The 9,952-nt window shown below is 40.0% G+C and overlaps 1 long non-coding RNA gene across 1 annotated transcript; it reads right to left on the bottom strand.

The window, feature by feature from the left end:
- Positions 1-481: 481 nt before the first annotated feature.
- LOC110013568 lies at positions 482-1,144 on the bottom strand. Its single transcript, XR_002874097.1, has 2 exons — positions 1,094-1,144; positions 482-919 (listed from the first exon to the last, which is right to left on the bottom strand). It is a non-coding gene; the product is annotated as an uncharacterized LOC110013568 (long non-coding RNA).
- Between the last annotated feature and the right edge of the window lie 8,808 nt (positions 1,145-9,952).

Raw genomic sequence — 9,952 nt, 5'->3', positions numbered from 1 at the left:
CCAAAAACGAGCAGATATGCAGCATCACAGGACAGCAAGGAGGAGGAACAGACGTCTCAGAAGATTTCCTCTGGATGCCCTGGCCAGACATGAACAACTTGTGAGTTAAACTTAAAGTTTTTTTTATTAGTTCAATTTAAGCATTTGTCACTAATTGTGCTCAAGGTTACACAGTCTGCGTAAGAGTTTAAAATTCTTTTTCAACACTGGACTATGAACTGTATAGTCTAACTACATGAAACACTTGTGAGATCAAAGTTTAGTATTTTTTATTCAGAGTCAAACCATATCACTTGTTTTAAACAAAAATACTTTAATTTTTAAATATTTATATAAAAATCCAAAAACCCAGCCAAAAAAAAACCATGAGATTTTCCAGCATTTATAAATATGTCATAAACTAAAATGTAAGACATCAGAATAAAATGAAACATTCAAAAAAATCAGATTTAATTTTCTCAATGAAATAATTATTTTTCTATTTTACAGGGTCTTCCACGTCTCTACTGCTTTGCCAACATAAAGGTGTCTGTCGTGGCCCTTCACGCTGACGCTCAGTCCGACACAAAACCAGACCGGCAGACCTGCAGATCGGTTGACCCGCAGGACCATTGAGCATCTGGTGGAGCAGCTTCGGGTTCCTCACACTCTGGGGGGGGGGCACAGGAGACTGAGGTCCTGGTGTTTCTTTTCTGGCTGGCATGTGGCACATCATACAGTGTGGTAGCCAGGGCCTTTGACATGCCACGGTCCACTGTGAGCGGCAGACCGCATCCTCCAGCTGATGAGCAGGGTCACCTAGCATCCAGTGGGAATGAACTGCCATTAGTCACCTCTGGATTTATAGCAGCTCGCTTGGTCTTCCACCTTCCAAAAGGTCGTGGGGAACATCGATGGCTGCCACTGAAGAATAAAGGCCCTAAAAGAAAATGCAGCTTGTTATTTTAACAGGAAGCTTTTTTATTCCATTCAACTGCAGGCTGTATGTGACTAATACCAAATTTAGAGATATTTTTGTTGGGAATCAAGTATAAGTCCACAGTTCACAGGTTATACGTAAAAGCCCAATTTATGTAAATCAAACATTACCCACCTGAAGGATCCTTTTGGGTGATGGTGGGTATCCCTGCATTGCTCATCCCATCACGCTGCTGACACCCTACAGGGAACCCATGAGGAATGCGGTTCAGGCCCGTTACAACCAGAACCACGCCAAGGCACGCTCTGTGGTGGAGAGAGAGTATTTGGCAAATGAGGAGGAGAGCAATATTTCTGGGGGCACTGGAAGTAAAACCAACCTTTGCAATGAAAGTCATTGCCTGCAGTTCAGTTCTGCACAATCTGTGCATCAGAGAAGTGGACTGCTGGGAGCAACAGATGTTGAGCCACAGCAGGAACCAGTAGGACGGGTAAAGAGGCGTCCGTCTGCGAGGACAGATCTCTGCTTTCCTTTCAGCTCCAACTGTGACACACATGACTCCAGAAGACCAGGATTATTGTTATGATGTATAAAAATAAATGTTAACATATAAAACGTATGGGAGCCAGTTTAGCTCGTGCTGGTTTGCGGCGCCTTCCGTCCGTGAAACCCGGGTTCGACTCCGGGCTGCTCCCTGTTCCCTTCTCTACCTCTGCCGGTTCCAAGCCCGGTTTGAGAAGGTTGCGTCAGGAAGGGCATCCGGCGTAAAACATTGCCAAATTTACCATGCGACTCGTTCGCTGTGGCGACCCCTGATGGGAAAAGCCGAAAGTGGAAGAACATATAAAACGTAAATGTAAATATGTACATTTGATATTTATATGAAAATCCTTTTGAGATTGTTAAAATGGCTCAAATTTAAATAATACATGTAAATTATTCATTTTTGTTCCTGCATTTATTAAACAAATGGCAAAAACAACGACGATGTTACATTTTGTGAACAATATTTTAGACTCAGGTAAGCTTAACAGACTCTCCTGTCACTCTTTGTCCCTTCGTGCTCTTTCCTCCTCTGGCTCTTTCAACAACAACCTTTACCCCAAAATGACAACGATTACAGTTTAATGATAAATAAATACAAATCTGATCAAGTGTCTCTTACTCCCATCCGGCACGAGCTTGCCTGATAACAAACAGAATATCTTTCTCCATCCACAGATGGATCAGATTTTCCTCATCCTCGTCTGTCCCTACATATATAAACACATTTTAAAAATGTGTTAATAACTTATGACTACGGTTAGAACTCACTGTTTTTTGATGTACTATCAACAGCGTTTGTTTTTAGCCTTCAATGCTAATTCGCGCTAGCGTTAGCTTTAGCATTACCAAAATTAATGAGCTTCAAAACAATGTAGATAGTCGATTGAGGAATAAAACATATTAAACACATCATCTTACGTATTTACAAATATATTTTACAACATATACAAGATACTTTTAAATATACTTACATTTTTAAGTCCTCTTTCTAGCGCAACCGTCCGCCATCTTTGAATAATTCAAACGCAGTGTATTGTGGGTCCCACGCAATGCATTCTGGTATGAACGCAGTGCATTCTGGGCAATATTCGCCGATCGAGTGAGCATCGATCCACACTGGTTTTTCGTAGAGAATTCTGGGAAATTTCTAGTGCACATGATTTTTGAACTGTAGATTCGGACAGCACTACAAAATGGCGACTGCACTATATAGTGCACTATATAGTGGTTAGGGCGGTAATTCGGACACAGCCTTCATCTTTATATTTTTCATACAGTGGGGCTTTATTTGCCGCCTCTACTGCGTCACTGCGTAAACGTCAAAGGGATAGGTCGTTATCCCGGAAGAGCGGCGGGTCACGTGCTCCACACACCTGCCGCTGAGGCTTCATTAACGCTAATGAGGTCCAGCTGTTGGAGTTCGGCTCAGTTCTCCGGGATGCAGCGGAGCTCCAGGTCAGTGGTTCTTCGTTGTGCTCGGGTTGTTGGTTCAATTCTGCTGTTGAACCTGAACTTTGGAGGCAGATGTGATGTTTTATTATGAAGCTGTTCTCCTGCTGGGAGAACTTTAGGTTCCTTCATGGAGAAAGTTTACAGCCTGAGACTTTCTGTGGAGGCAAATATTTTCCTTGTTTAAATTTACGTTATTTTGTTATTATCTATACTTAACGATTTCATGAATTAACCCTAAAACTGCATACATAGTAACTTAACTTAATAAACTCTGCTCTTCATAGATTTTTAAATATATTCCAGAATGTTCTTTTTCTGTGTATTTGAGTCCCTGCCTCCTGTTCATTCTGCTGGATTATTGATTTGTTTTGAAGTTATTCAGGTTAACCGGTTTTAATTTAAATTGATTCTGTGTAGAAATACAATTTATCTTAAATAATAAACTAGACTAGACTGTAAATCTTTATTTTTGGAATTATGATTGACAGTTACTGGTAATTTAAAGGATGAGTTTTTGCTGTTTTTAAAGGACAGGTTTGTTTGTTTTTTCTTTAAATGCTGAAGTGTGGTTTAGAAACAAACTCCTGTAGTGAAATTGAAGCCGAGTATTTATGGCTGGACTCTTTCTTTCCCAGGATTCCTTGCTGGAAAATGAGAAGTGGAGCTGAAGCCCCCAGAGAACAGAACAGAGGAAACTATTGAACCGCTGTGTTCAGTTAAGATGGCCGACCAGAGCGGCTGTAGAAAGTACAGCTCTATTAGTTTGAAGTCTTTGCTCCCAAAGGCCTCATGTGAAGCTGTTCTGCTACCAGCAGGATGGTGGCGCCATAGACGCTCTGATGTCTTTAGCCTCTAACATTAAAGACAGAAACTCTTAGAGAATCACATTTCTGTTGTCATTCAAAAAAGAGTCGACTTCTAAAGAACTTTCTTCCTTTTTCTCCTCAGGAAGATCTTCAACCTGTGAGTCCTTTTCTTCCTGGTTTGGCCGTGTTGCTGATCTTTTTCTTTTCCTTTCTCTAAGCTTGCATTGAAGGTGACTTCCTTTACGTTTATTAGCTGTTTGGTGCAGCGGTGAACGTCCTGCTTGGTTTTTATTGGTCACAGTGAGGATTGAACTTCCGGCTCTTTTCAGCTGAAATGTCTTTTGGTGAACTAACTTTTCCTCCTGCAGCTCTTCCAGACCGGTAGGAGCTGCTTGAACTTGTGGTTCTTCTTCCTCTGACCTCCTTTCATGCAGTTCCTCAATAAAAACTGTGTTTTGTGGGTCCGGTAATGTAGAATTCATCTGTCTCTTCCAGGATTCATCAGAACCGTCTGTAGTTGGTAGATTTGATGGATTTAGCATTTTCAGGTTCCAACATTTTCCTCCAGACTGGACCAACCTCAGAATTTGTTTCCTTTAGAATTTTCTAGCATGTTGTAAATTCATTTACATGACAGTTTTTAACGCACACACCCACATTTCCTTGGCGGGGCGTGGCGTTGTATTGAGCTCCTCTTTCCTGCATTTTCTCTAAAGGCCGCCGCGCCACAACTTTAGCTTTTGTTTCTGGCCGCTGTGCCCCTCTTTACCTGCTTTCATTCATCTGACTTCAGTCTTTTTGTCTTCATGCAGGGCTCGACATAGCCATTTGTCCGCTGGCCCGGTCCTGTTTTTCGAGCAGTGCGGACCACAAGACTTTACTTTTCACTTGTCCGCTCGGGCCACTAAAATATCTAACGGTTTATATATTCTTCACCTTTTTCAATTTTCAATAAAGTAAATTTTGCGAAAACGTGTAGATTTACCTCGTCTTCATAATTTAGTTTTTCTGCTAGTCCTGTGTTCAGACTTCAAGGGTTTCTATGGGAAACCTTTGATCACTTCTCCTTCTCTCCCGCCTGCGCGCTCGGCTTTCACTGCCGAGCCCCACGCGGCACGCGCTCACTACTTTTTTTTTCAAACTTTATTGAATGTAACAATTCAATACAAAACAATGTTAAACAGCAACAACGAAGGCACAAGCCAGTGGGTTATTATTACATTTGATTATAAATCCGTCACTGAAGAGAGACTGAAGCATGTCAGAGATGTGGAAGACATGGCAGGAATAGATAGGAATATGTTGGATGGAGTAGTGGGTATAATTAGTAGTATGGACAGCAAGATATTTAATGAATGCATTGAAGATGAAACTGTATGCACTAAGCTTTAAGCTGAATGTCAAAGAATCAAAGGCAACTCCAAATACCTGAATCTCAGACTCAAATGCAGTAGAATGTTAAACCACTTAATTTTGTTTTTCTTTACAACACTGTAAGCAGTAAGTATTTCTAGTTAGCTGAATGATCTCAGTTAGACCTGCACAATATGAGGAAAACTCGCGATATGCGATATCAGAGATTGAAATTGCGATAACGATATAATTTGCGGTATATAAACAAACAGCAAAATAACCAAATAACCATTCCCAGTTTAAAAATTATACTCCAAATGACCCACGTTGACATAGGTTACAAACATCTAACATAACAGGGCTCCATCTGATTGGTCAACAATGTGAAGGCGTCCATCCGATTGGTCAAATGCATTAAGGGATTTATTTGATTCGTTAAATGGTTCAAGCTGCCATTAGATTGTTTTAACACATTTAAGGTTTATGATTTATTGCGATATTTGCCGTTAGAAGCACCATGAAAACTTCTGAACTAGTGTTACCTACTACACTGCAGTGCTCTCTTCAAAACATCTGAAACAGACTAGAGCAGATTTAAATTTGATATGGTCTATTTTCAGTCATTGAAAAGTGTAGAAATAAGTGATGTCACCAGAATGCACCAAATTGCACCATATTAAAAGTTTCCGGGGGGGCATGCCCACAGACCCCCCTAAAGTTGCAAGCACCTGCGGAGCGGCGGGTCCCGCTATGCGCGGTGTCGGGCCAGTAAGTTTCAAAAACTACTGGCCCTGTGGGCCAGTGCAAATTTCTGGCCTATGTCAACCCCTGTCATGTAGGTGATGTTCTGATCCTTCAGGGGTTTTTGAAATGATCTGGTTTGTTTGGATCCTGTTCTCATAAGCTCCTCCTCCTCTGTGGTGACGTCACCTTCAAGGCGGTTTCCTCCGTCAGCTTCAAGTTGAGCTTCAGCATCAGACTTCAGTGTTTGCTCTCATAGTTCTGGGAGCTTCTGGGTGTAGAAGAGTCCAGTCTGGTCAGGATTGGATCTTCAGGAAAGTGTTGCTCCTGAATTCTCCTGAGGAATTCCTGCAGGTCTGTAGTTTGAAGGCTGTTCTCTGACCAGCAGCTGCTCTCAGGTTTCTACAGGTTGTGGTTGTTGGACTGGAGCTGAATCAGTGAAGGATTATTGGTTTGGGACTCTGTGCTTTGGAGGTTTAAACCAGGAGAAAATCTGTCCTTTTCTTCATCTTAGTCTTCCTCTTCCACTGTGATTGGATCAGTTTGTGGAGGTTTTTTTTTTCAGGTAGAGCTACGACAGGTAAGACCTCCTTTTTTTATTTCCTTATGTGCGCTCAGGCCTCCTGCTGTGGTTGTTTCTGCTTTTATCTGTTTAGTTCAAGAATTAAAATAATGAAATAATAGAAAAAAAGACAAAACTCAGATATTTCAAAGTAAAACATTAGAAAATAAGACAGATGATGCCATCTTCTTGATAATTATTGATCATAAATATTTGAAAACAGTCCACACACATGATCTATTCTTACATCACTTCAGCAAACATTTAACATGAATTACTCACCATGTCAATTAAATGAAATGAAATTAAAGATCTTCTCGTATATTTAAGGTCTGTTTTTGTTAAGCTTTAGAATGTTAGAAGTTCAAGGTTGATAACAAAGTTTATGATACAAAAATAGAAAATAAAACTAATAACTACTGTTGTGGGGAAAGTTGGTCCAGTTATGTTTTGTGGTTTTGGACAGACATTCTGCTCATTCCTGCATCTGCAGGAAATCTCAGCGTTTATTTAGACACCAAGTATTCAGTGTTCAGGTTTATTTTATTTGTTTCTTTAAATACCAGAGGTTTGACAAATATTACAAAACACAAGGCAGTCTTTTATTTTGTAAAGAACTGAAGGCAAATCTAATTTTACTGCAGGAAACCCACTCAGGTCCAGCAGATGAAGGATTCTGGAAACAACAATGGGGAGATCCGGTCCTTTCCTCACACGGCACGAGCCGCTCAGCAGGAGTCATGATTCTGTTGAACAGGGAAGTTCATGAGGCATCTTGGAGATGGAGAAGGCCTCTGGTTGTTAGCAGCTATTGAAATGAATGAGCAAGTCATTATTGCTGACTTTATATGGGGACAATAACAAATGACAAAAGAAGATGATGTTGGAAAAACTTGCTAAGATTTTGGTGGAATGGAAAATTTCTCATGCAACAAATGATTGGAGGAGACTTTAACATAGCTTCAAACTCCTGGCTTGATGCCGTTAAAGGACCAGAACCAGAACACGATGATGTCATCAGAAACAGACATTTGATTACTGCAGATTAAAGAAACTATAAACTATACATGGATTAGTGCTTCAAACAATAACCAGCGATCAAGAACAGATTATTGGATTATTTCTCAACCTTTATCTGCAGATGTAGAAAACTGTAAAATAGAACCGTCTCCACTTACTGACCATTGTTTAATCAGCCTTTCCCTAAAACTGTGCAAAAATACACACCCATCTCACAACATGTGGAAATTTAACAATAAACTTTTACTAAATGATATATTTACTAAGGAGATCAAATCTCTGTTTGAAAGTCAAGGGAATGGAAATGACACAAAGGGAAGTGGGAGTGGTTTAAATTTGAAAGCAAACGTTTAGCAGGTGAAATTGGCAAAAATGTTGTAAAAGATGGAAAAATAAAGCAAATGGAAATTGTCAGAAATATGAATATTTTATGCATCAAGGCTGATCCTTCAGAGCCAAACACGCTCCAGAAACAACTTGATGAGATTTATTCAGAAAAAGCAGACGGTGCGTTTCTACGATCCAGAGCTAAAGGGAAAAAAAACACAACATACTTTATGGATTAGAAAAATGTAGACAAACAAAAAACAATTAGGTACAATAAACAAAAATGGAAGGTTAATTGAAGTCCAAGAGCAAATAAAATCTGAAACATTTTCATTTTACTTAACTTTATATAGCTCAGATTTTTGTCAAGAAAATTGTGACACATTTTTTAACCAAATTAAAGAAAACATCCACAAGATAGAAGACGATGATAGAATTAGTTCAGAAGATGTAACTATCAGAAACTGAAATTGCATTGAAAAATATGAGTAATGGTAAATCACCAGGAATAGATGGACTGACTGCAGAATTTTTAAAGTTTTTCTGGCAGAACATTAAAGATTTAATGATGAATGTTTTCAATGATTGTATCCAGGAAGGTTTTCTAACTCAATCTATGAAAACAGAACTGATAACCGGACTCCCTAAACCAAATAAGGACTTGACAGAATGAGAGAACTGGAGGCATCACTGCTGTGTAATGATTAGAAACTATTGGCTCTGGTTTATGCAAACAGGATTAAACTGGTTCCAGACAAAGTAGTGGATAGTTTTCAATCTGCCTTTATAAAAGGAAGAAACATACATAATAATGTGAGATTAATTCTGGACATGATGGATTATCAATCTATGCTAGAAACAGAAAGTCTCATTTTATTTATTGACTATTTCAAAGCCTTTGATTCTGTAGAAAATAACTTTATTTCAAACGCTGGAACATTTTGGATTTGGAAGTAAATTTATCTTTATAATAAAAATGTTCTAGACTGAAATTTACAGTTACACCACTGTTTACTCAGCATTAACACCCAGAATAAATGTAACATGTGGAATAAGGCAAGGATGTCCAAGATCACCAAAAATGTTCATTCTATGTACTCAACTCCTAGCATATCTATTCTAAACAACTGTAGTAGGTTTAGGGGATGTCATCTGGACTTGATTTTAAAGTTAGAAGACGTTTCGCCTCTTATCCAAGAGGCTTTGTCAATTCTGAATTAGCTGGTAAAAGAGCTGGTATATATGCGCTCATGGGGGAGGAGTCAGACCTGAAACTGGAGGTATTGTCCACTTAGCCTACATGGTTTCGGGTCGTTAATAGTCCTTTGTCCTCAGCTGGGGGTTGGGGAGTCAGTGACTCACTCTCCAAATTGGTCATCTCTTTCAGCGGTTAACGACTCAGGTGGAACTGGTTTGGTTTGTTTAGGTTTCAGAACACTGCCGTAGATGGATGGAAGAATAAACCTGAGACCACCATTCTTATTAAGAGAAGGTTTCTCCTTCTTGACAAAGATGGCTTCTTTCACTCCTCGCTCAAACCATCCTTTCTCTCTGGCTAGAATTCGGACTTCACTGTCCTCGAAAGAGTGCTTTGTGGCCTTCAGGTGGAGATGTACTGCAGACTCAGGTCCACTTGGGTTGGCTCTGCGATGTTGGTAAAGCCGCTTGTGTAGAGGTTGTTTGGTTTCTCCTATATACTGTTCATTGCAGTTCTCTTTGCAGTGGATAGAGTACACAACATTACTCTGTTTGTAGCTGGGAGTTTTGTCCTTTGGATGAACCAGTTTCCGTCTGAGGGTATTGACTGGTTTGAGATGAACTGGGATGTTATGCTGTTTGAAAATCCTTTTAAGTTTTTCAGACAGGCCTGAGATATATGGAATTGAAATACTGTTCCGTTTCGGCTCTTGTTACTTCTTGTCTTGTTTTCCTGTATGTTGGGATCTGGTGAATGCCCACTTGGGATATCCACAGGTTCGGAGGGCTTGGTGGATATGTTGCTCTTCCTTCTTCTTTCCGTCAGAGCTTGTGGGGACCTCCTGGGCTCTGTGTTGTAATGTCCTGATGACGCCTAGTTTGTGCTGTAAAGGGTGGTTTGAGTCAAATAACAGGTACTGATCTGTGTGAGTAGGCTTTCTGTACACTTCAACCTGGAGCTGTCTGTCCTCTCCAATGATCACAGCACAGTCTAGAAAGGCTAGGGTGTTGTCCTTTGTGTCTTCCCTG

The sequence above is a fragment of the Oryzias latipes genome, chromosome 11 (genome assembly GCF_002234675.1).
Source record: "Oryzias latipes chromosome 11, ASM223467v1".
Lineage (NCBI taxonomy): Eukaryota > Metazoa > Chordata > Actinopteri > Beloniformes > Adrianichthyidae > Oryzias > Oryzias latipes.
The sequence above is the reverse complement of the archived record's forward strand: the minus strand, read 5'-3'. Positions and strand labels throughout refer to the sequence as shown.